The 27718-nt window shown below is 42.0% G+C and overlaps 1 protein-coding gene across 2 annotated transcripts in view; it reads right to left on the bottom strand.

Annotated features, from left to right (window-relative positions):
- Positions 1-27718, bottom strand: part of LOC126299379 (neither inactivation nor afterpotential protein G-like) — a 222235-nt gene that overhangs the window by 86900 nt on the left and 107617 nt on the right. The window lies entirely within an intron of this gene.

Genomic DNA, 27718 nt, shown 5'->3' with positions numbered 1-27718 from the left:
GCAGGGTCATAGTGGGAACAGCTCGATATTTCCGCAAAATCGTGGCTCAAGGTCTTGGAGATAGCAATAGGGTCCACGATAACATCGTCTGCTACTGTCAGGCTGAAATTTTCTAATTTGTCTTAGTCCCACAGAGCCGTCTGAAGTTGGCTCACATGACAGATGAGGGGGTGGAACTGTTGAACGAAAACAAGTGAATGAAGTCCAGTTAGATTTCTTGCTATCCTCAAGAACACGACGACATTTGCACCCATCTGTTTATAATGAATGCAGTTCGCCATCTTAGGATGACAGTTAAAAATGTGGAGAGCATGTCTCTGTGCGCAAATTGCGTCACGGTACTTCTCAATCGACCAAGGGACTGGGAACAGTGTGGTGAAGAGGAAGTGCAAGGAACGGAAAGTTATGCAGCCATAAGTATAACATTTGAGAGATAATCCACCTGGTCATCACAACTGGGGAAATCTTTTTCTTCGAAGGTCGCCAGGGAGGAGTAAAGATGCCTGTCACCCTTAGTGTCATTTGGGGGGGGGGGGGGGTGTTAAGGGACCAGACTACAAAGGCCATTGGATTGCCAATAGGGTGTGCATACATTGTGAGATAGGACTCAGCAAACGGATAGCACATTGAAAATGGTCTCTCGAGTAAGTGTCTGAAAGAATGGACCACTCAAGATGATGGGCAACCTGGACAGCGCAGAAGAAGAGTTCCAAATGGGAGTAGGTGTGCCAGGAATCGAAATCGAAGGTGGGTGCTCCACTGTTAAGGCAGAAGAGGTTGAGTTGATTAAGAAGATCAGCCAAGAGGTCACCTCTCTCTCAGGTTCTGGGAGAACCCTGAAGGGGATGGTGTGTATTGAAGTCACCGAGTGGCAGAAATGGGGTAGGTAGGTGCCCAATAAGCTGAAGGAAGTCTGCACTAGTGACATTGAATGGCGGAGGGACATAAATTGTACAGAGGGAAAATGTCAGGTGGGGAAGGGAAAGGCGAACTGCAACAGCTTGAAGATAGGTAGTCAGGGAGATGGTTTGACTATGAATGTCATCCCATATGAGAAGCATGACACCCCTATCAGATGGGATGCCGACCTCAGGGGAAGGCCAAAACGAACTGGGAAGAAATGTGAAAGCTCAAAAACGTCGTGACTCCGCAATTTCGTTTCCTGCAGGCAGATTAAAAGGGGACACTGCGATGCTAAAAGGAGCTGTAAATCCTCTTTGTGGGACCGAAAAACGTGAATGTTCCATTGGAGGAGAGTCATGATGTGGAAGAGGTGGTGTCACCTCTGCAGCTGCCAAGTGACAGCCTGTGAAGAGTCACTACTGCAGGGCACAGAAGCAGTAGGATCCTACTCTATGGGGCCCACAGAAGCATCGACTTGTTTGTGCAGTAGGTCTGTGGAGTCCAGTGTTGAACAATGGTTGGTGGTGTGCACCAGTGACACAGAGGTCGGCCAGGCTAAGGTATCACGTGGTGACACCGTCGTAGAGGATCATTGAATCAGCAAAGGAGAAGATGGCTTGTTGATGGGTTGTTGCACAGTTGGACGGGGGGATCGTGATGCTATCTTGACACGGGGGGGATTTCATAACCTCAGAGCTGAAGTTGAGTTTGGATGTCTTCGTGGCCATGTCATGCATGGAGTGTGGGGTTAACAAGCAAAGAACTATAAGTGCCAGATGGGAGAACGCAGGGTTGCAACTAGCCAGTAATATGTGAGGGACTGGGTAATGAACTGTTTCCTTTAACCAGACCTCTTGGACAGCCCGCTCATCAAAATATACAAGACAATCCTGAGTGTAACCATCTAACAAGAGCACAATCAGTATGTTTCGCAGATGAAATGGGCCTTTTTATTAAGGGAGTTAATGAAGCTGACCTTTAAGAAGAAAGAGCTTCAACAATGAATGAGACAGCTGAATGGTTCAACGACAATTACGTAGTTATAAATGACAGAAAAACCACTTGGATGAACTTTAGCCACATAAGGAACAAAGTAAAAAATAACATAAGAGTAGAGTTTGGGAAATGTCTGATAGAACAAACCTCTTTTACATATATTTTTACATATATTTAAAAAAGAATTAAAGAGACTACTATTAGGTCAGAGTTTCTATAACGTTGATGAATTTCTTTGCTATCTAAACAGATGGTGCTCATCTTTTGATTTTTCTGCATAATCCTTCATTTTCTTCCAACTTGCATGTAAATAGAAGACAAAATATGTGAAGTTTAATTAACAAAAATATTAAAGTGTAATTAAGAATATGTTATTCCCCTTAATGGAATTTTCTTTGCATAAACCTTGTAAATTTTTTTCTCACCTTTCATGTAAAAAGAAGACAAAATATGTAAAGTGTAACTAAAAAAGTGTTATTTCCCTTAATTGTTAAAAATATAAATCATGCCCTCTCTCTCTCTTTCTTTCTATATGACAATTCCTATATCATGTATATGATCAAATGGATGATAATTGTTGTGATAGTGCCACGACATTTAACAGTGCCGCCACGACAGTACGCACAAACGGCGATAGAGGCGCTCCGCAAATCAGATGAGCGCGGGAGCGCCACCTAGCTACGAACGGCACCGGCCGCATGTCACGGCACAGCAGTCGAATACGAGAGATTGAGTTGTAATCATGTGATCAGCTATTGTTTCTAAGAGAGAGTGTGAAAATCCACGCAATTATTGTGATTAAAGGTTATAACACTTTTTGGCGACGAGGATGGGATATTTTCACCGCGTTGTGGATTTGCGTGTTCGTGACGGGGCAGACATGGAACAGCTTATGCAAGCGCTCATTGAACAACAAACACAGCTGACGGCAGCGATTCAGGCGTTGTCGACGTCGCTTACTCATCGTCTGTCTTCCTCTTCTCCGCCTCCATTCCCTCCTTACGACGAGGCCGCTGAAGACTGGGAGAATTATGAGAAGCGTTTGCGGCAACACTTCTTGGCTTTCGGCGTTGTCGACGCTCCTATGTGTAAGTCGTTATTTCTATCTTGGATTTCCCCTCGGGTCTATCAGCTGCTATCTCAGTTAGCCCCTCTGCGGGAACCAGCCTCCCTGTCCTTCCAAGAAATGTGTGACTTATTGTCTGCCTATTATCGAACAAACACCCACGTCGTTGCCGCCCGCGTGGCGTTCTACCGGTGTCGTAAACAGCCCCATCAATCTTACCGGGCTTGGGCGGCGGAACTACATGGCCTGAGTAGGAAATGTCAGTTTGTCACGGACACTCATCACGAGTCTTATGCGGATTCAATGGTTAGGGATGCTATTCTACGGCTTGCTCCTGATAAAGAAGTTCGGCAACGTGCCCTACAACTGCCAAACCCGTCGTTGTCGGAAGTTCTAAGCATCGCTCAATCCTTTGAAGTGTCTCACGCTGCTGGCGCGCAAATAGACGCGTGGTGTGATGTAGGCGCTGTACAGTCAACTCTCGACAAGGACAATTTGCCTGTTGCACAGGAGAACGAAGATGTGGCGGCGGTTCACTCGCGTAAACAACGTCGCGTTGGGCCGCAACGCTCGCAGCGAAACCAGCAACCACAGAAGCCGGTTCGTTCCGCGCTTCCTTCTTGCCCCCGTTGTTTCGTACAGCACGACAGGGCAGCGTGTCCAAAACGTTGGGCCACGTGTAATTCATGTAGGAAAAAAGGCCACATTGCTTCTGTGTGTCAGTCCCATAAAGTTCCTGTCGACGAGGACGAGGCGTCGGACATGGAGGTTCACTGTGTGCTTTCTCAAACAAATAAGTTGTTTGTTACTGTTCGTGTTCTGAATAAAGACATCCGCATGCAAGTGGACACTGGCTCTGCAGTAACTCTCATTAATTCTCGCACGTATTTGGCGTTGGGCTCCCCTCCTTTGTCTCCAGTTACGCGCAATCTGAGGACTTATAATCAGCAGAAAATTCCTATCATGGGCCAGTTTGATGCTTCCACTGCCTACAAGTCTGTTGTTCGGCCCCTCACGTTTTATGTGGTGGATCATGCGGGCACTGAAAACCTGTTCGGTTATGATGCTTTCCAGTTGTTTGGGTTCTCCATTGATGATGATGTGCACCTCATATCTGAGGACATTCCGTATCAACAGCTTGATGGATTGTGTTGTGAATTTTCGTCCGTGTTCTCTGCTGGTCTGGGTTGTGCCAAGGATTTTGCAGCCCACATTACTCTTAAACCTACGGCTCGCCCTAAGTTTTTCCGGGCACGCCCTATTCCAGTGGCGTTGCGTGCACCTGTCAAGGCTGAGCTAGACAGGTTAACAGCTTCAGGGATTCTCCTTCCGGTTACCTCCAGCGAATGGGCATCGCCGATCGTGGTGGTTTCTAAACCGAACGGGAGTCTGCGATTGTGTGGTGACTTTAAAGCCACTGTCAACGCTCAGAGCGTCATTGACACTTATCCTCTTCCTCGTCCTGAGGAGTTGTTTACCAAGCTCACTGGGGGCCAGTTCTTTTCCAAACTTGACTTATCGGAGGCGTACCATCAGTTGCCGTTGGACGCTCCTTCCAAGGAATTTCTCGTTATCAACACTCCTTGTGGGTTGTATCAGTACCAGCGATTACCATTTGGCGTCGCTAGCGCACCGGCCATTTTTCAGCGGTTTTTGGAACAGCTCACAGCTTCCGTTCCCGGCTGCATAAACTATCTGGATGACATTGTTGTCACGGGAGCCTCCACTGCGGAGCACCTTCGTAATTTACGTTCACTGTTTCGGGTTTTGCATTCGGCTGGGTTGAGGTGCAATCTGGACAAGTCACAGTTCTTCCAACCCTCCATTGAGTATCTTGGTTTCCAGTTGTCCCGTGAGGGCATACGCCCTCTCCGTGAGCACGTTGCGGCCATTAACGCTCTACCCCGGCCGTCTACGGTCAAAGAACTTCAGGCGTTTCTAGGCAAGATTGCTTATTATCACAAATTCATTCCATCCGCAGCAGCGGTAGCTTATCCTCTGCATCAGCCGTTACGCAAAAACGTCCCTTTCTGTTGGTCCGACGGGTGTGAGCAGGCTTTTGTCCGCCTGAAGGCTCATTTGCAGTCGGCGCCTTGTCTTGCCACATTCCGTCCGGGTCAGCACTTGGTTCTGGCGACTGACGCGTCACAGTATGGCCTAGGGGCTGTTCTCGCCCATCGGTATGAGGATGGGTCGGAACGACCCATTGCCTATGCTTCCAAGACCCTCAACGAGGCGCAACGGCGTTACTCTCAAATCGAAAAGGAGGCGCTCGCTATCATTTATGCTCTAAAAAAGTTCAGCGTTTTTTTGTATGGTTCTAAGTTTCACCTCATCACCGACCACAAACCGCTGGTCTCTCTGTTCAGCCCCTCGGCGTCACTTCCGGATAAGGCAGCTCACCGCCTGCAACGTTGGGCCTTATACTTGTCTCGTTTTCATTATGAGATTCACTATCGCCCCACGGCCCAGCACGCAAACGCGGATGCATTGTCGCGATTGCCGATGGGCCCCGACCCTGTTTTCGATCGCGATGAACTCCTCTGTTTCCACATTGATGAGGAAGAACGTCGTGCAGTCGAGGGCTTTCCACTTACAGGTTCGCAGGTCGCGTCAGCTACTGCGCGGGACCCGGTCCTGCGTCGGGTGATCGGTTTTGTTCAACGAGGTTGGCCAGACAGGACCGGGGGCCGGGCATCGGATCCCCTTCGCAACTACCATGCCTTGCGCCTTCGTCTGTCTGTTCGTGATGGTGTTGTTCTTCTGGCCACGGATGGCGCATCTCCACGGGTCGTGGTGCCAGCCTCTCTTCGCAAAGATGTTCTCAAACTGTTGCACGGAGGCCATTGGGGTATTTCTCGGACTAAGTCCCTGGCCCGCAGACACGTTTATTGGCCCGGCATTGATTCGGACATCGCCCATATGGTTGCTGCATGTGGCCAGTGTGCTCAACAACTGGCGGCACCTCGTACAATGCCCTCTCCGTGGCCTGATCCAGCTCAGCCATGGGAACGGGTGCACGCCGACTTTGCCGGCCCCTTTCTCGGTACTTATTGGCTACTGTTGATTGACGCCTTCTCGAAGTTTCCATTTGTTGTTAGATGTCCGTCGCCCACCACTGCGGCGACGACGCTGGCTTTGTCCAAAATCTTTGCGCTAGAAGGTCTTCCATCCACGATCGTCACGGACAATGGCCCTCAGTTCTCTTCGCAGGCCTTCCGTGATTTTTGTACTGGACACGGGATTCATCATGTTACCGCACCTCCCTTCCATCCGCAATCGAATGGGGAGGTCGAGCGCCTGGTCCGCACTTTCAAATGCCAGATGAAAAAATTCCTTAGTGATTTTTCCACAGATGACGCCCTGCTGCAATTTCTGAGTTCTTATCGCTTCACGCCTCTGGGTGATCGCAGCCCTGCTGAACTCTTGCATGGCCGCCAACCGCGCACTCTACTGCACCTGCTTCACCCTGTCAGGCCTTGTACTGTGTCCCCTAGTGCGGGAAAATACTCGGTGGGCGCCGACGTGTGGGCACGAGGGTATGGATCTCGCCCTAAATGGATTCCAGGGGTGGTCAAGGCTCTTCGCGGCCGCCGGCTTTGTGAAATCCGTACGGGCGACGGCACGGTTGTTCGCCATTACGACCAGATGCGCCCACGAGTGGTGGCCACGCCTGTGCCACCGCCCCATCCTTCGCCTCCACCAGCTCGAGACGCCAGTCCTGTCGCTGCTGCCGATCTACCGTCTGTGTTGATGCAGCCGCCGTCGCTGCCGCTTCCAAGTACTCCGGAACCGGCCCCAGTCGCGACGCCGCCTTCTCCGGGACCCATCTCGCTGGAGCACACTCCCAGGTCAATGACACCTATGGATGCTGCTCCGGAGTTTTCACCCATCATCTCATCCAGGAGGCACGTTCCTCGCACGAGCTTCCGTCCTGGACATTTTCGACCATACTCCCGTGTCTCTGCGCGGGATCTCCTCGGGGCCTCACAAGAGGCCATGGATGTCTCTGCGCTGTCCATGTCTCCAAGGAAGTGAGTGTTTATTTTTTTTCAAGGGGGGAAAAGTGTTGTGATAGTGCCACGACATTTAACAGTGCCGCCACGACAGTACGCACAAACGGCGATAGAGGCGCTCCGCAAATCAGATGAGCGCGGGAGCGCCACCTAGCTACGAACGGCACCGGCCGCATGTCACGGCACAGCAGTCGAATACGAGAGATTGAGTTGTAATCATGTGATCAGCTATTGTTTCTAAGAGAGAGTGTGAAAATCCACGCAATTATTGTGATTAAAGGTTATAACAATAATAAATTGAATTGAATTGAATTACCATGTTACAAGTTTTTTAAAACCTAGTGCAAGTCTGGATCAAGCGATAGATGATGTAGGTTCACATTTTGCAAAGATGTCACTAAGGAAGACACTGTGGTAATAGTGGGTGGAGCAGGCGACAGCATAGATAGGAACCCTAATCATTCATCTGAGAGTGACCTGGTAAAGGTAGCTTCAGCAACGAGATGGTGTTGGGCTTGTGTCTGTTCTGAGGCACCATGACCAGCCTCAGTTAAGCTCTTGTGTTAGGAGAGTAAATTTAGAGGTGGAATGGCTGCTTGGATCAGTGTGGTTCCTGTTGGCTCTGTCAGCAGGAGGGACTATACTAGGCATGGCCTTTATCACAACAGGAAAGGGGAGGGAAAACTGTCTGGGCTAATAGCAAATAACTTAAGGGGGGATGTCACAAGTGGTAAAGTACCAGTGGTTACAAGTGACAGATCAGCAGTTTGTTTTATAGTAGGAAGGGCAGAAACAAAAGATGTCCAGAGGTAGGCTGAAAAAAAAAACATTCACATTGATAAAACAGGCAGCCAGAAAGCAAATTTTAATGTACATAATTCATGCAGACAGCCTCTGATTGAAACTAGAGATTCTCAAAAATTGGTGGGAAAATTAGATTCATCCAGTAGTAATTCAGACAGTGCACAAATTAGTTATCATTATTTCATCAGAATATTCGAGGACTAAGGGGTAAGCATAATGAGTTGCTTATTTGTGTTGAAGAATTAGAGTTGAGTAAACCAGTTGATATAATCTGCCTCTCTGAACATCATATGGCCACTGGTATAGATATGTTAAATGTTACAGGATTCAAGTTAGCCTATTAGTTCTGTAGAGAAGATATGGAGAAAGGAGAAGTTGCCACAGTCATCAGAAACTGTTTTGATTTCAAGAATACTGACATTAATTAATTTTCCTCAGAGCAGCACTTAGAAGCTTGTGTAACAGAAGTAGTATTTCATAATAAGTCCTTTATAATTATAGGTACACATGCCAAAAAAAACAACAAGGAAATAATGGCTGCTGGTGATTTTAATATGGATTTATTGAAACGCTCTGCCAGTGAACGATTGTTGCAGTCAGTAGCACTATCATTCAATTTAGTTCCTACTGTCAACTTTGCTACTAGGATATGTAAATGCTGTGAGACTGCTATTGATAATATCTTTGTAGACAAATCTAGGGAAAAAGTCATATCACAAAACAAATTATAAATGGGCTATCTGATCTTGACATGCAAAATCTTGTGTTAAATGTTGAAACTTGTCAGGATAAAAAATCTATTAAATATGAGTACAGGAGAGTAATAAATAAGTCAAAAATTGAGGAATTCAGGAAACTGCACAAAGACATGAACTGGAAGAATGTTTACAATACTTCTGACTCAAATGGAAAATACAAAGCATTCATTAATAAAGTTACCTTCACATTTGAAAATTGTTTTCACCTAAAGGTAATACAAATCATACAGAAGTGAAAAAATAAGCCATGGATTACACAAGGAATGAAGACATCATTTTGGACAAAAAGGAGATTGTATCTCCTATCTAGGAACAACTCTGATGTTAGAATTGTAATGCATTACAAAGAATACAGCAAAATATTGAAGCAAGTCATCCAGAAATCAAAGCAGCTCTATTATGTGAAAAAGATAATTACATCAGGCAACAAAATAAAAACTGTATGGGATATAGTGAAGACAGAGACAGGTGGGGCCAAAAAGGAAGTGGAACAGATAGGTCCAAAAATAAATGAGACTTTGGAACAAGTGCTTGTAGTGTTGCAAACCTCTTAAACAAGTACTTCATTGCTATTACTAACAGTTTGGGGTTATCAGGTTCAATGAACAGTGCAATGGAGTATCTGAAACCAGTCTTTAAAAATAACTTCAGTAAAATGGAAATGACACTCACGTCTCCCATAGAAGAAGCATCTGTCATAAAATCCTTAAAATCTAAGTATTCCAGTGGGTATGATAAAATATAAGTGAAGTTAATCAAAGAGTGCTCATGTGGTTGAGTTCTATCTTAAGTTATTTGTGTAAACAATCTCTTATCAGCAGAACATTTCCAGACTGGCTAAAAAATGCTGAAGTTAAGCCTCTTTACAAGAAGGGGGATAAAGAGATACCATCAAAATATTGACCAATTGCACTTTTGCCAGCTTTCTCAAAAATATTTGAAAAGTTTGTGTTCAAGCATCTAATTAAGCATTGTTGTTGCTGTTGTCTTCAGTCCTGAGACTGGTTTGAAGCAGCTCTGCATGCCACTCTATCCTGTGCAAGCCTCTTCATCTCCCAGTACCTACTGCAACCTACATCCTTCTGAATCTGCTTAGTGTATTCATCTCTTGGTCTCCCTCTATGATTTTTACCCTCCACGCTGCTCTCCAATGCTAAATTTGTGACCCTTGATGCCTCAGAACATGTCCTACCAACCGATCCCTTCTTCTGGTCAAGTTGTGCCCCAAACTTCTCTTCTCCACTCCTCTTCACCCCAATTCTATTCAATACCTCCTCGTCAGTTATGTGATCTACCCATATAATCTTCAGCATTCTTCTGTAGCACCACATTTCAAAAGCTTCTATTCTCTTCTTGTCCAAACTAGTTATCGTCCATGTTTCACTTCCATACATGGCTACACTCCATACAAATACTTTCAGAAACGACTTCCTGATACATAAATCTATATTCGATTTTAACAAATTTCTCTTCTTCAGAAACGCTTTCCTTGCCATTGCCAGTCTACATTTTATATCCTCTCTACTTCGACCATCATCAGTTATTTTGCTCCCCAAATAGCAAAACTCCTTTACTACTTTAAGTGTCTTGTTTCCTAATCTAATTCCGTCAGCATCACCCGATTTAATTTGACTACATTCCATTATCCTCGTTTTGCTTTTGTTGATGTTCATCTTATATCCTCCTTCCAAGACACTGCCAATTCCGTTCAACTGCTCTTCCAAGTCCTTTTCCGTCTCTGACAGAATTACAATATCATCAGCGAACCTCAAAGTTTATACTTCTTCTCCATGAATTTTAATACCTACTCCAAATTTTTCTTTTGTTTCCTTTAGTGCTTGCTCAATATACAGATTGAATAACATCGGGGAGAGGGTACAACCCTGTCTCACTCCTTTCCCAACCACTGCTTCCCTTTCATGTCCCTCGACTCTTATATCTGCCATCTGGTTTCTGTACAAATAGTAAATAGCCTTTCGCCTCCTGTATTTTACCCCTACCACCTTCAGAATTTGAAAGAGAGTATTCCAGTCAACATTGTCAAAAGCTTTCTCTAAGTCTACAAATGCTAGAAACGTAGGTTTGCCTTTTCTTAATCTTTCTTCTAAGATAAGTCATAAGGTCAGTATTGCCTCACGTGTTCCAACATTTCTATGGAATCCAAATTGATCATCCCCGAGCTCCGCATCTTCCAGTTTTTCCATTCGTCTGTAAAGAATTCGCGTTAGTATTTTGCAGCTGTGACTTATTAAACTGATAGTTCGGTAATTTTCACATCTGTCAGCACCTGCTTTCTTTGGGGTTGGAATTATTATATTCTTCTTGAAGTCTGAGGGTATTTCATCTGTCTCATACATCTTGCCTACCAGATGGTAGAGTTTTGTCAGGACTGGCTCTCCCAAGGCCGTCAGTAGCTCTAATGGAATGTTGTCTACTCCGGGGGCCTTGTTTCGACTCAGGTCTTTCAGTGCTCTGTCAAACTCTTCACTCAGTATCGTATCTCCCATTTCATCTTAATCTACATCCTATTCCATTTCCATAATATTGTCCTCAAGTACATCGCCCTTGTATAAACCTTCTATATACTCCTTCCACCTTTCTGCTTTCCCTTCTTTGCTTAGAACTTTGTTGCCATCTGAGCTCTTGATATACACGTGGTTCTCTTCTCTCCAAAGGTCTCTTTAATTTTCCTGTAGGCAGTATCTATCTTACCCCTAGTGAGATAAGCTTCTACATCCTTACATTTGTCCTCTAGCCATCCCTGTTTAGCCATTTTGCACTTCCTGTCAATCTCATTTTTGAGATGTTTGTATTCCTTTTTGCCTGCTTCATTTACTGCATTTTTATATTTTCTCCTTTCATCAATTAAATTCAACATTTCTTCTGTTACCCAAGGATTTCTAGCAGCCCTCATCTTTTTACCTACTTTATCCTCTGCTGCCTTCACTACTTCATCCCTCAGAGCTACCCATTCTTCTTCTACTGTGTTTCTTTCCCCCATTCCTGTCAATTGTTCCCTTATGCTCTCCCTGAAACTCTGTATAACCTCTGGTTCTTTCAGCATATCCAGATCACATGTCCTTAAATTCCCAGCTTTTTGCAGTTTCTTCAGTTTTAACCTACAGGTCATAACCAATAGATTGTGGTCAGAATCCACATCTGCCCCTGAAAATGTCCTACAATTTAAAACCTGATTCCTAAATCTCTGTCTTACCATTATATAATCTATCTGATACCTTTTAGTATCTCCAGAAGTCTTCCATGTGTACAACCTTCTTTTATGATTCTTGAACCAAGTGTTAGCTATGATTAAGTTATGCTCTGTGCAAAATTCTACCAGACAGCTTCCTCTTTCATTTCTTAGCTCCAATCCATAATCACCTACTATGTTTCCATCTCTCCCTTTTCCTACTGATGAATTCCAGTTACCCATGACAATTAAATTTTCGTCACCCTTCACTATCTGAATAATTTCTTTTATCTCATCATACATTTCATCAATTTCTTCATCATCTGCAGAGCTAGTTGGCATATAAACTTGTACTACTGTAGTAGGCATGGGCTTTGTGTCTATCTTGGCCACAATAATGCGTTCACTATGCTGTTTGTGGTAGCTTACCCGCACTCCTATTTTTTTAATTCCTTATTAAACCTACTCCTGCATTACCCATATTTGATTTTGTACTTATAACCCTGTATTCACCTGACCAAAAGTCTTGTTCCTCCTGCCACCGAACTTCACTAATTCCCACTATATCTAACTTTAACCTATCCATTTCCCTTTTTAAATTTTCTAACCTACCTGCCCGATTAAGGGATCTGACATTCCACGCTCCGATCTGTAGAACGCCAGTTTTCTTTCTCCTGATAATGGCATCCTCTTGAGTAGTCCCCGACCGGAGGTCCGAATGGGGGACTATTTTACCTCCGGAATATTTTACCCAAGAGGACGCCATCATCATTTAATCATACAGTAAAGCTGCATGCCCTCGAGAAAAATTACGGCCGTAGTTTCCCCTTGCTTTCAGCCATTTGCAGTACCAGCACAGCAAGGCCGTTTTGGTTATTGTTACAAGGCCAGATCAGTCAATCATCCAGACTGTTGCCCCTGCAACTACTGAAAAGGCTGCTGCCCCTCTTCAGGAACCACATGTTTGTCTGGCCTCTCAACAGATACCCCTCCGATGTGGTTGCACCTACAGTACGGCCATCTGTCTCGCTGAGGCACGCAAGCCTCCCCACCAATGGCAAGGTCCATGGTTCATGGGGGGTAATTAAGCATCTGACTGCAAATACTATATTGTCCAAGTCAGAGTTTGAATTTCTTAAGGGTTCTGGTACTCCAATGCATGCTGGTTGCTACACTAACCATAGTGAACATTCTGCATCATCTACAGTAAAAAATCCTCGTTTGCTACATCAAACTTCTCAATCAAAAAGAGTGTACCAGTACACAAAATAATTTCAGGAATGGATATAGGTAGACTACACTGGACAACTGGATGATGAAAAAACAAGAAAAAACTGTGTCTTCCCAATCTGCAAGTTTATGGAAACAAACAAATTTGGAGAGATGGGTAGTAAAAAACACAATGCCCACACCTTCAATTGAAACTTCTTTTTTAGAGAAAAGAGTGTGACTGCTTCTGCTAAACAAAACATGCAAGTTATCACCAGAATGTTAGAGGCCTAAGTAATAAGATCAGTGGGCTTATAATCAATATACATGAGCCACAAGGTATAGATTATGCCCATGTTTTATGTTTCTGTGAGCACCATATTAATTCTGGTATAGGAAAACTTATAACAAACAATTATTACTAAGCAATGTCATTTTGTAGAAAATGTAAAGAAAAAGGAGGTGTTGCCATTTATGTTAAAAATGATATCACATGTAGAGTAATTGATGTGCAGAATTATTGTTTAAACAACATTTGGAAGTGTGTGCCACAGAATTGTCCTTAAGTAATTGCCACATATCAATAGTCACAGTACACAGAGTTCCTTCAGGGAACTATAGTCTCTTTTTGAATAAGCTAGATGCCATCCTAATATACACATTCAAACACAAAGCAGAAGTGCTTGGGGAGTTCAATGTTAACTTTCTAAGAAATTCTAGAGACAGATCAGACCCAGAAATTCTTTTGTCCACTTATATTCTGGTTTCTGTGGTTAGTTTCCCTATTAGAATAACTTTGTGTACAAGCACACTGATTGATATATCTATAGATCGGACCAAAAAAGGTGCTCCAACTAGCAGGCAAGTCATGAATGGGCTATCTGACCATGATGGACAAAGACTCAGCATAAACAGCACAAGTATTTATGTGAATGATAGTGGCCCCAGTTGGAAAACAGTTAGGACAGTTAATGAAGAAAGTATCCAGATTTTTAAATCATATCTCCAAGTTGGGTAAAATATTCTGGACGTAAAACAGTCCCCCATTTGGATCTCTGAGTGGGGACTACTCAGGAGGACGTTGTTATCAGGTGAAAGAAAACTGGCGTTCTATGGTTCGGAGCATGGAATGTTACATCCCTTAAGTGGGCAGGTAGGTTAGAAAATTTATAAAAGGGAAATGGATACATTAGTGAAGTTTCTTGGCAGGAGGAACAAGACTTTTGGTCAGGTGAATGCAGGGTTATAAATACAAAATCAAATAGGGGTAATGCATGAGTAGGTTTAATAATGAATAAAAAATAGGAATGCAGGTAAGCCACTACGAACAGCACAGTGAATGCATTACTGTGGCCAAGATAGATATGAGGCCCACACCTACCAAAGTAGTACAAGTTTATATGCTGACTATCTCTGCAGATGACGAAGAGATTGATGAAATGTATGATGAGATAAAAGAAATTATCCAGATAGCGAAGGGAGATGAAAATTTAATAGTCATGGGTGACTGGAATTCGGTAGTAGGAAAAGGAAGAGAAGGAAACGTAGTAGGTAAATATGGAATGGCGGTAAGGAATGAAAGAGGAAGCTGCCTGGTAGAATTTTGCACAGAGCATAACTTAATCATAGCTAACACTTGGTTCAAGAATCATAAAAGAAGGTTGTATACATGGAAGACGCCTACAGATACTGACAGGTTTCAGATAGATTATGTAATGGCAAGACAGAGATTTAGGAACCAGGTTTTAAATTGTAAGACATTTCCAGGGGCAGATGTGGAATCTGACCACAATTTATTGGTTATGAACTGTAGATTAAAATTGAAGAAAGGTGGGAATTTAAGGAGATGGGACCTGGATACACTGACAAAACCAGAGTTTGTACAGAGTTTCAGGGAGAGCATAAGGGAACAATTGACAGGAATTGGGGAAAGAAATACCGTAGAAGAAGAATGGGTAGCTCAGATGGATGTAGTAGTGAAGGCAGCAGAGGATCAAGTACGTAAAAAGACGAGGGCTGGTAGAAATCCTTGCGTAACAGAAGAGATACTGAATTAAATTGATGATAGGAGAAAATATAAAAATGCAGTAAATGGAGCAGGCAAAAAGGAATACAAACATCTCAAAAATGAGATTGACAGGAAGTGCAAAATAGCTAAGAAGGATGGGTAGAGGTCAAATGTAAGAATATAGAGGTGTATATCAATAGCGGTAAGATAGATACTGAATACAGGAAAATTAAAGAGACTTTTGGAGAAAAGAGGATGTAGATGAAGATGAAATGGGAGATATGATACTGCATGAAGAGTTTGATAGAGCACTGATAGACCTAAGACAAAACAAGGCCCCAGGTGTAGACAACATTTCAATAGAACTACTGACAGCCTTGGGAGAGCCAGCCCTGACAAAACTCTACCACCTGGTGAGCAAGATGTATGAGACAGGCGAAATACCCTCAGACATCAAGATGAATATAATAATTCCAATCCCAAAGAAAGCAGGCATTGACACATGTGAAAATTACCGAACTATCAGTTTAATAAGCCACGGCTGCAAAATACTAACACGAATTCTTTACAGGCAAATAGAAAAACTGGTAGAAGTCGACCTCAGGGAAGATCAGTTTGGATTCCATAGAAATGTTGGAACATGTGAGGCAATACTGACCCTAAGACTTATCTTAGAAAATAGATTAAGGAAAGGCAAACCTATGTTTCTAGCATTTGTAGACTTAGAGAAGGCTTTTGACAATGTTGACAGGAATACTCTCTTTCAAATTCTGAAGGTGGCAGGGATAAAATACAGGGAGCAAAAGGCTATTTACAATTTGTACAGAAACCAGATGGCAGTTATGTGAGTCAAGAGGAATGATAGGGAAGCAGTGGATGGTAAGGAAGTGAGGGAGGGTTGTTGCCTATCTCTGATGTTATTCAATCTGTATATTGAGCAAGCAGTAAAGGAAACAAAAGAAAAAATCAGAATAGGATCAAAATTCATGGAGAAGAAATAAAACTTTGAGGTTCACCAGTGACTTTGTAATTCTGTCAGAGATAGGAAAGGACCTGGAAGAGCAGCTGAATTGAATGGGCAGTGACTTGAAAGGAGGATATAAGATGAACATCAGCAAAAGCAAAATGAAGATAATGGAATGTAGTCTAATTGAATTGGGTGATGCTGAGGGTATTATATTGGGAAATGAGATGCTTAAAGTAGTAAGTGAGTTTTGCTATTTGAGTAGCAAAATAACTGATGATGGTCAAAGTAAAGAGGATATAAAATGTAGACTGGCAATGGAAAGGAAAGCGTTTCTGAAGAAGAGAAATTTGTTAACATCGAGTATAGGTTTAAGTGTCAGTAAGTCTTTTCTGAAAGTATTTGTATGGAGTGTAGCCATGTATGGAAGTGAAACGTGGACGATAAATAGTTTAGACAAAAGCGAATAGGAGTTTTCAAAATGTGGTGCTACAGAAGGATGTTGAAGATTAGATAGTTCAAATGCCTCTGAGCACTATGGGACTTAACATCTAAGGTCATCAGTCCCCTAGAACTTAGAACTAATTAAACCTAACTAACCTAATAACATCACACACATCCATGCCCGAGGCAGGATTCGAACCTGCGACCGTAGCAGTCACACGGTTCCAGACTGGAGCACCTAGAACCACTCGGCCACACCGGCCAGCTGAAGATTAAATGGGCAGATCACATAATTAATGAGGAGGTATTGAATGGAATTGGAGAGAAGAGAAATTTGTGGCACAACTTGACTAGAAGAAGGGATCGGTTGGTAGGACATATTCTGAGGCATCAAGGGATCACCAAATTAGTATTGGAGGACAGTGCGGAGGGTAAAAATTGTAGAGGGGGACCAAGAGATGAATACACTAAACAGATTCAGAAGGATGTACATTGCAGTAGGTACTGGCAGATGAACAAGCTTGCACAGGATAGAGTAGCATGGAGAGCTGCATCAAACCAATCTCTGGACGGAAGACCACAACAACAAACAAATTCTGAGAATACCTGCTATGTGCATTTCAGAACCTAAAGGAGATTTCCTTCTATCATGTGTATAACACATAAAGACAAGCAGGTTGAAGAGGTTGACAGCATTAAATTTCTGGAATTGCAACTCAATAATAAATTCAGTTTGTAAAGGCATACCACAGAATTGCTTAAGTGCCTAAACAAGTCTGTATTTGCAGTGAGAATGATGTCAGATGAAGGAGATATAAATATAAAAAAATTGCGTACTTTGCTTACTTTCATTCTATGTCATGCACGATCATATTCTGGTGCAACTCACCAAACTGAGCAAAAGTTTTTAGGGTGCAAAAACATGTGATAAGAATCATTTGTGGTGTAAATTCAAGAACATCATATAGAAACCTGTTCAAGGAACTTTGTATTCTAACCACTGCTCCTCATTATATTTATTACTGAGTGAAATTTGTTGCAAGTAAGACGTCTCTATTTCCAATCAATAGCCAATATATAGTATTAATACTAGGAATAAGAACAATCTATATAAAGACCTAAAATCACTTTTCTTGGTCCAAAAAGGAGTCCAGTATTCAGGAACACATATTTTCAATAAATTGACCGGCAGCTATTAAAAACTTGGTTTCATGAAAAAGCACAGTTTAAACAGAGTTTGGAAGTCTTTTTGATAAGCAACTCCTTCTATTCTATAGATGAATTTCTTAACAGAAACTGTTAAGCCAGTTTAAGTAAGAATGTCTGTTAGATAGTTTTGACAGCACTTGATCACAACAGTATTCCACACAGGTATTTTGTGTATGATAAATTAATTAACTGTGCGTAACAGTGTTTCATCTTGATTGCGTGTTATTTCTGTAAATATTAGCTGTTCCAGTTTACCACATTGTATTCACTTATTTTGACAATATCCTGACAAATTATCAGGGTAATAAGTATTATATCAAATGTTTTATGTTATACATGCTGACATGTTCCACACCCATGAAAATGGTCTCATTTTTTGGGTGTATGGATTGAAAACTGAATATAATCTAATCTAGTTTCCACACAACAAGCATATGAGAGGACAGATATTTTGTTCACATGGTCATGCATTATCATATAGCCACACCACATTTTTAATCGAGAAATGAGCTTGTGTTAATAAGACAAGTATTTACAAGGACAGTATGACGATGTCTGGAGCTTTATGGTTTGTCACCACAACAACCATTGTTGCTGTTTCCCTTTTTGCAGGAGCAGTGAGAGGCATGCTAACAGTGATCACCCAATGAAATCACTGGACACAGGGGTGGCACCACAGTGCTCTTTTAGATGAAAGCCAGTTCTGCATATTGCATCATGACGGACGAAACTTAGAGTGTAGACTCTGAGGAGAATGAATGTTGCCAAATTCATTCATCATCTTCATATGTTCCTAGCACCTGGCTTGATGGTGCAGAGTGCCACTGTGTACACAACACAATCACCTATGGTTCACAAAGCTGATACTTTGGATAGCAGACGTTAAATTTCTGATGTGTTAAGTGTTCTCAGCACAAGAACACACAGGTGATGAGAGACACAGCACTTTATTATGTCTGGAAATAACTTTTACAAGGAGACACTTGCCACTACAGTAATAGTCTGATAATCCTGGTCAGAATGTCAATATTTAACTGAGGGCAAGGCTGGCCGGGCCTCACTCTATTTGCGGTCAGCTGGCCAGTAGAGGAAATGGAGGAGAGACTATGCATTCATGCACAAGTGGTGGCTTCTGATGGTTCTTCTGTCTACTAACTTCTGTAGTGTACCTTAGGACTGCACATTTGATCTCACATGTGAAATCTATGCTCGTCACTACAAGCCTCCCTCCTTGGGGATGGAACACCATAGATTTCCCAGTCAATGTGTGGACGGGTGTGGTGTGAAGATGGTGTCCACAACCACGGAGGCCCCAGAGGTGAGAGGGGCAGCAACTCCTGGTCACCAGATACCTTAGAATATGGACAAAAGTGGTCAGTGAAAGGACTGCCCTTATCCTACCCCCTATCAAAGCACAAAAGGACAGGAGCAGTGACAGGCAGTCCAAGCCGGAGTCCCTGGCAATGTCTGGTGGTGGTATGTAAGCCAGAGATGACTCTGCTGCAGGATGAGACCAAGCAGGAGACATAAAACCAGTGAGGGGCACATCCAATAGCTGAAGGGGCACCAAAGCTGCTGCTGGAGGCTTGGGGTTGTGGGCTCATCAAGTGGAAGTGCTGACACAGGTGGAAGAGGGCATCAGCAAAGGTGGTAGTGTGGATGAGATGGGGATGTGGGTGCCCATCCAAACTTGAGCTGATTTCAATGACGCTGAGCCTCCCTGTCTCTGGTCAGGAGGATGAAGACATGATGGCTATTATGATGTACAGTGACTGCCAATAGCCAGTGGAGGCACTGACCAAACCCCTGGGACCAGACTACTGTCCCTGGTGGAAAACATGGTACAATGGAACATGATGGTTGAGATCCTGGACTACCAAGATGAAGCAGCATCTTCAGCTGATGCCCATGGAGAAGCTTGGCAGGGCTACAGAAATCAATAGCAGCTGTCCAGTAGGGCATGAGAAAAAACCGTACTGACATCTTGGTGGGGAAGTCTGCAGATATTTTTTCATCTGGTTTTTAAAGGCGTGAACCATGTCCTTTGCTTCCCAGTTAAACTGGGGATGAAAAGAAAGGGAGTAAACATGAATACCTGACCACACAGAGAAATCATGAACCACCTGATACAGTAACTGAGATCCATTGTCAAAAATGAGAGTAACCGGCACACCTTCTAAGGAAAAAATTTTTGAGTGAGACTAAACCGTGACTTCAGTAATAGCCAAGAAGCACTGGACCGCTTATAAAAAATGTGGAAATGCATCAATGACAATCAGCCAAAACATATTCAGAAACAGACCCACAAAATCCACCTGGATGCATTCCCAGGGCTGGAATGCTGGAGGCCATGTGGAGAACGAAACCTTGGGAGCAGCCTGTTGACTAGTACACTGGGGACAGGTAGCAACCAAAACCTCCAGCTCCAGGTGAATGCCAGCCAGTACACATGTCTGTTAGCCACGGCTTTGGTGTGGGAAACACCCCAGTGACCGGCATATAATAACTGTAAGAGCTCCCATTGCAAATAACCAGTGATAACAACCCTGTGATCTGCATCATCCATGGACAGGAGAAGGACCCCATTTAAGACCAAGAAATGATGACACAAGAAAAAATAGTTATGAAGCAAATTGTAAGTATGGCCCAGAGAATGAGAAGACAAATCCTGCTGAATGAGGCAGAAAACCTGCTTGAGGATGGGGTCAGACACTGTTGGCTTGACGTCTTGGGCACTAGTGATTGGAAACCTATTGACCACTTAGCAGGAGGAGATATACAAATCAAAAAACACATTAGCTCTTCTTAATCAAACTTGGGGTCCAGGCCAAGGGGCAGCCAGAATAAGGGGCTGTTGGTATGGGTCTAAATAACAAAGTTAATGGTTGGTGGTCAGTAATTAGTTGGAATTTGGTGCCATACAAGAAAACATGAATTTAATGACAGTATACAAAATGGCCAGAGCTTCCTTGTCGACCTGAGTGTAGTGGATCTGTGCTAGACTGAGAATTTTGGACGCAAACACTGGTGGTTCCTTTGAATTGTCTACATTATGACGGATGAGGACTGCCCCCCCCCCCCCCCCCCCCACATTGTACCATCAGCTGGGATCAAAAGTAGCTAGACATGGTGCAGACCTGAGGTATTCCTTCAGCATATTGAAGGCTTGGTCACTCACCAGAGCTCAGACAAAAGAAAGCATCCTTGTGGAGAAGCAGGTAGAAAGGGCATGCAATGGTGGATGTCCTCAGATTAAATCAGTGGTAATAGGCAATTTTACGTAGGAAAGCCTTCAGTTCTTGCAATGCCAAGGGATATGGCATGTCTGTAATGGCTCTGGTCAGATTCTCCATGGATCAGAGGCCCTGCCACAAGATGGTGTGTCCCAGAACCCTAATTTCGACTTCTGCAGATCTCAATGCAGACCAATGGCCCAGCATTTTTTAAAAAAGGGCCCAGAGGTTGTGCAGATTGTCTCTTGCTGTACATCCAATAATGACAGTGTCATCCAGGCAGTTGAAACAGTGCATAACAGTGAACATGACATGTTACAGATAGCACTGTAAAATTTGCAGGACACTTGTCACCCCAAATATCAACCATTGGTATTGATATATAATAAAAGGTGTATTAAGAACCATGATATGCTTGGATTCCTCATCCAGGAGTAACTGGTGATATGCTTTGGAAAGATCAAGTATGGAGAAGAATTGACCCCCCACCCTGCTAAGCAAGTAAACAGTTCATCCAAATGTGGCAATGGATATGTGTCAACCACAGACTGTGAATTCATGATTGCCTTAAAACTGCCAGAAGTTGCAATTTACCAAAGGGTTTCTTCATGATGACAAGGCGTGTGGCCCATACACTAGAGGAAATAGGAACCACAACCCTGAAGCAGGTGAGCCAGTGCAGCTCCACCTTGAATTGAAAGTCTTTGACACACCCTAGGTGTTGATTGTTCAGGACTTTGGCAGATACCAAGGGTATGGAGACCATGAATGAAAAGTGTAAGGCCTGAAAGGCCTTAAACTAAAAAAAGATTTGCTGAACTTGCATCATGGATGACAATAAAGGTAATAGGCTGAGCCTCTGATTTATAGGTAAATTCTGCCATGAATTGTCCGAGTGAGGGATTTGCTGTTTACCATATCCACAGAGGAGCCCATTTAGTGACAAAAGTGGTGGAGAGCCAAAGTTTAAATATGTTTGGGCATTAACCAGGGAAATCTCTGTGCCGTTGTCTACCTGCAGACACAGCTGTTGTGAGAGAACCAAAACCTCAATAAAATGATTGTTGGAATCCTGATTGGGGATGAGCTCTGACAACAACACTTCCATATCCATGTTATCTGATAGTGTGTTCTGTTCCATTGAGTAGCAGACTACCGCAGTGTGGCCGGTGTTTTGATAGTTATGATAGACAGCCCAATGCTGGGGACACTCTGATCTGTCATGTTGAGAATAACAAGACACACTTGGTGGCAACAGGGAGTGCTGGCTGGAACATTATTTATGTGCTGTGTAGAAGCCAGCAGACCAGCTGGCTTGAACCACCAATAAAGCCTAGTTTACACGACGACCCTAGGTTGCAGGCAACTGTGCTACCAGCCACTACACATGCGCACTGTGAATTTGGACAACTCATCAGTTAAACTAAACAGTTTCAGTGTATTCCAACTTTGGTGACACAAGTTGCATGGTTTTTGAGGTTATGTTGTTCGTAGAGTGTAGAAAAACTGAAATATGAAATGAGGAACGGAGAATAATGTTCACTTTTTGGATATCTATGCTTTGCATAGGTATTTGTGGTGTTTCAGTAATGCTGATTACAAAAATAAGCAACATATTGCTGCTTCTGAGACCATCACGTGCAATCAGAACATAGATAGCTTGATAATATCTGAGCTGCAGGGCAAAATTTATTGAATTAGGAGCACATATACAACTGAATTAAGAAAAAAGAAGCAAATGTAATTCTATCTGTAGAAATTCTGTTGTCTACAAGACTAAAATCCCATTGTTTGAACTGGCCGACTCTTTTTAAGGAGTATTGTTGACAGGAGAGAGAGGCTACAGAGATCAGTAACCTACATTCTTTATTAAATATTCATCTATTTAAAATTTTCAGCAGTATTCGCCATTCACATATGTTTGAATTGTGTAATATTGCCACTGTACAGATCAGTAGTTTGCAAACCATTCTCTTCTTAATGTGACCTGCTTTGAATAATTACTGCTGTTAATGTTAATAATTATTACTGTTAATAACTATTGGTGTTAATGAAAAAGCGACATCACTAACTAAAACCACATCTTATAGCATGCTGAGTGTTCTCGATTGTAATGCATGTATTATGATATGTAATTTCAGTTCTGGCAACAGTGTTTCATGCATTACAGTATCTTTACTCCTTATCACATAACTCTGCTTAGAAGAAATATTAACCATTCTGGTGACATTCTAAGATAGCTGAAAGAACTTCTTGGGTGTTTCAATATAAATTATTTCATCAAGGATGCTGAGCAACCAGCTGATGTCTGTTCTTCATCCAGTCATGAATTGAAAGATGTTTCTTATTTTTTTCTTATTCAGTGATTCCAAGCAACAAGCTTGATCTCTATCACAACGTGTGCGACATGCAGCTGCCAAAACTTTCAATTCAGATCACGACTCAGGAAACCACAAAATGACGAAATGGGATTATATACTGGTTTCGCCGTATCTACAGTCAAATATGAAATCATTTGCATGCAACTCATTCCACACAAAGAGTGGCGCAACCCAATGCTATCGTGTAAACTAGGCTTAAGTCATATTTCCTGGATGCAGTGAATGCAGCTAGTCCACCCTTTACCATCATGATGTTGCACCAAGCTTCCTGCTGTTGACCAGCAGTGTGGGAAACCTTTTACAACCGGGCTAGTGCCAAAACCTCTTTGTGGGAGCAGTTCTCTAATTGAAGGGCTGGTTGCTGGACTTCCTTATCCAGGGCAGAATGGATGGTAACATCATGAACCACAACTTCTGAGTGTGATTCTTTAGACTTGGCCATGATGAAATGGCACTTGAGTCAAAGGCCATGGAGGTTTGTAGCCCAGGCATGTTAAGATTGATGGGGCTGCTTGTTGCATTGGTAGAATTCAACCCTACCTGCTATGACGTACCTGCATTGGCGATAAATAGGAAGGCAACAACAAACATAAATTGTTAAACAGCAATGAGGAATGTTCGTGCAATTGGGTCAACTGCTGCAACACCTGATACTAGGCAGGAGAAATATTTGACCAAAACAACTCACATGGAAGGCATGGAAGTGTTGTCATGGGCAGTGCACGTATGCTTCCCAATCTTCTGCTGCCATGTCATATGGTGGGAATGAAGAAGGAAACAGAGCTGGAGACAAAGGTTTAGAGAACAATGCTGAAAAGCCTGTTGCTTGACTATGATGACTTCTGTTGTTGACTTCTGTTGTTGCACCATCATTTGGAACAGAGACTACATGTCACAATAAGATACAAAAAGCAACAGCACAACAAAAAGCATGTAAAAATATGACCCTATTCATCGCCAATGTGTTCTAACCACAAGAATGCACAGGCAATCATGGACACAACACTTTATTGTGTCTAGAAATAACTTATACAATAAGACACTTTCCACAGAGTGGCTACACTGCTAGTCTGATAATACTAGTCACACTGTCAACATGTAACTAAGGGCAAGACTGAGTGGGCCGGACTCTATAACTTGGCAGCCAGCTGGTAGACTTCATGGAGGAGAGGCTGCATGCACATCAGAAACTTTGCACTATTGCTAGAAAAAGCTTCCCACAACAACTCAAAAAATATATTAATATGTGGTGGTCTCAACATTGATTTCCTTGAAGAATCTGCTCTAAAGTCCCAATTAGTAAATTTAATGATGTTATTCAACTTAAATATGAAAGTTATATGTCCTACGAGATTAAACAACTGTATTGATCAGGTTGCTACTAACACTGACTGCACTGTAAAAATTATAGATGTTGGTTTTTCAGATCACAGTGCACTAACAATATATTTTAATCCACCACTCAATGTACTCCCAACAGGAGAAAGAGATATTAACTGTAGAAGTTAAAGTGATAGCAACATAAACAACTTTGTACTTAGCTTAGAGAAAGAAGACTGGCAAAGTTTATTTACTTCCTCAACAACAAATGAAAAATATGATAATTTTCTGCAGATATTTGAATATTACTTTAATTGCCACTTCCCAGAGAAAACAAAGACTATCACTAACAAAAAACAGAATGCTTGGGTCACAAAAGGTATTAAAACTTCATCAGAAAAGATGAGGCTGCTGCACAGACTTAGCAAACTGGACAGTGGCAAATCCAAAGAGTTCAAGGTATACTATAAAAATTACAAAAACACATACAGGAGAGTTATCAAATGGGCTAAAAAGCTCATAATGATAAAACAATTAGGTGCTCTTCCAACAAATGTAAGACCATCTGGGGTATAGTAAATGAACAGAGTGGTAAAAAGGTAAGGATAGAGGATAAAATCACACTAATAGAAGAACAAAAGACTAAAAATGCACATTAAATTGCCAATATATTCAACAGCTATTTTTCAGAAATTTCCACAAATCTTCTAACCAACTCTTCAAATACTGTTCACACTCCTCCCACAAATCTCCTGACAAACTCTCCAAACACTGCACACTCTTGTCTCAAAAATAATACTCCTCTGAACTCCTTTTTCCTATCTCCTACAACACTGTATGAAATTGAAGATATTATTAAAAAAGAGTCAAAATGATTTATTCTGAAGGGTATGATCTGATACCCTGCTTATTACTTCATAAGTGTTCAAATTACATTAGTGGACCCCTGTCAAATATCATAAATACCTCATTTCTAGGGGGAACATTTCCAAACCAGCTAAAACTTGCTAAAATTATAACTCTCTACAAGAAGGGAGAGAAAATGGACATAACAAACTATAGGCCAATTGTTATACAATCTGCCTTCTCAAAAATATTTAAGTGCTATATGTCTACTAGATTAGAAATATGTTTAAATTCTAACAACATAATCACATCTTCCCAATACGGATTTCGGAAAAATAGGTCCACCACACATGCTCTGTATGCATTCGTAGAAAAGTGCTCAAGTTTTGTTGACGATAAACAACCTGCTGTCAGTATATTTTTTGATCAGTCCAAGGTCTTTGACATGGTTGACCACAAGCCACTGCTTATGAAACTCCATAAGTATGGGATTAGACGTGTAGCCCACAATTGGTTTCATAGCTACCTTAGTCAAAAAAGCAATATCTAGAAATAAAAAAATCAGAGACATTGAGACACTGTAGGTCAGATATACTACATACAACAAATGGCGTTCCACAGGGATCTGTCCTTGGCCCTGTTCTTTTTATATTGTTCATAAATGATCTCCCAGAACACATACCAAATGCCAGCTCCTTTCTGTATGCAGACGACACAAATATCCTGATAACCAGTAGAGGTGACACATTGCAAGATGCAGTTAATGAAACTACTTGTCATTTACAATCATGGTTTGAGGCAAATAGATTACTCACAAATACTCAAAAAACTGTAAGTATGAACTTCCATACTAGACAAAATCTAACCCCCTTCAATGCAGTTATAGTTATCAGCAAAGATGACATTACAAACAAGCAGGACACCAAATTTCTTGGACTTACCATCAGTAACACACTAAATTGGAAACCACATATTGAGGCATTGTCACAAAAGCTTAGTAGAACCTGCTATCTATTACGATCATTAAAAGACACAGCCAGTGTAGATACCTTGAAGCTGTTATACCATGCCCTGTTTGAGTCTGTCTTGAGCTATGGTCTAATCTTCTGAGGAAAGAGCTCTGATTCTCTCACAATTTTCAAGTTACAAAAACAAGTAGTAAGAATAATGAAATGTAAAAAAAGAACTGAACACTGTAAATCACTATTTCAACAGCTAAAAATCCTGCCACTGCCATGCCTCTATATATTGGAACTAGCTTGTTTTACAGTACAGCACTTGTATGCCCTCGACAGAAATGCAGACTGCCACACACATGACACCAGAAACAAAATACAGTTACAAGTTATAGTCCACAATACAAAATTATATGCAAAAGGGGTTAAATGTATGGGTATTAAAATATACAACCACCTCCCAACAGACATAAAAACAAGCAAAAACCCAAAAAAAGGAGAATTAAATAAAAGGAATTGCTACTAAATCACTGTTTCTATTCCATACATGAATTTCTTGAAACAAAATTTTAATTACTTGCAGTAAGCTGTTTATTCACTTGTAGATATTTCTACTTAGTAAGATAATTTAATTATTGTTTGTTACTCATATTCTGTCTGTATCTCTTATATGTATTCTGCTATGTGCAGTATGCACTACCGTCGTCTCTCATCACACACCACCTTTTTCTATTTTATGTCTATATACCCTACATGCATTCTACTATGTGAGTTATGTGCCACTACTGTTATCTCTAGTCATATACCATCTTAACATAATTTTTCAAATTGACTTGTCCTATATCATGATGTGCTTTACTGTACAAATTTTATGATCTACAGGACCAATAATAAATCAAATCAAATCATGAGTGGCAGCCTCTGAGGGTTCTAACATCTGCCTACTTCTGCGGTGTGCTTTATAACTGGGTGTCTTGATCTCGGATGGGGAACCTATTGAGGTTACTAATTTAAGTCTAGTGTCCATGCCTTATCTCTGAAGTCTCTGTGATATTATGTTTCATTAAATTAATGCAAGATCATATATTGATTGTGCTGTCCTGAGCTGCCTCAATAAAGAGGCTGTTCAGCTATTACACATGCCAGCACTTTCTCCAGATGTTTCACCTGTTGAAAACACGGTTTAATAAAGACTGGCATACCACTACTTGCCGGTCACTGGTATTGATGTACTCTGGCACAGAATTGAAGCAAAATGGAATGAAATATGTATACCTATCATCCAAGCTCATTTCAACATAGTGCCCAGCTAGGTTAGAGACACTGTTGCTGTGAAAAGTGATGTTTCTGTATAATACATTTCACATCCTGTATACTCCCAAATCACCTACAAATTTAATCACATATTATTACTA

Source organism: Schistocerca gregaria, chromosome X (assembly GCF_023897955.1).
Source record: "Schistocerca gregaria isolate iqSchGreg1 chromosome X, iqSchGreg1.2, whole genome shotgun sequence".
NCBI classification, from domain to species: Eukaryota; Metazoa; Arthropoda; class Insecta; order Orthoptera; family Acrididae; genus Schistocerca; species Schistocerca gregaria.
This window is presented reverse-complemented; position numbering and strand designations above follow the sequence as displayed.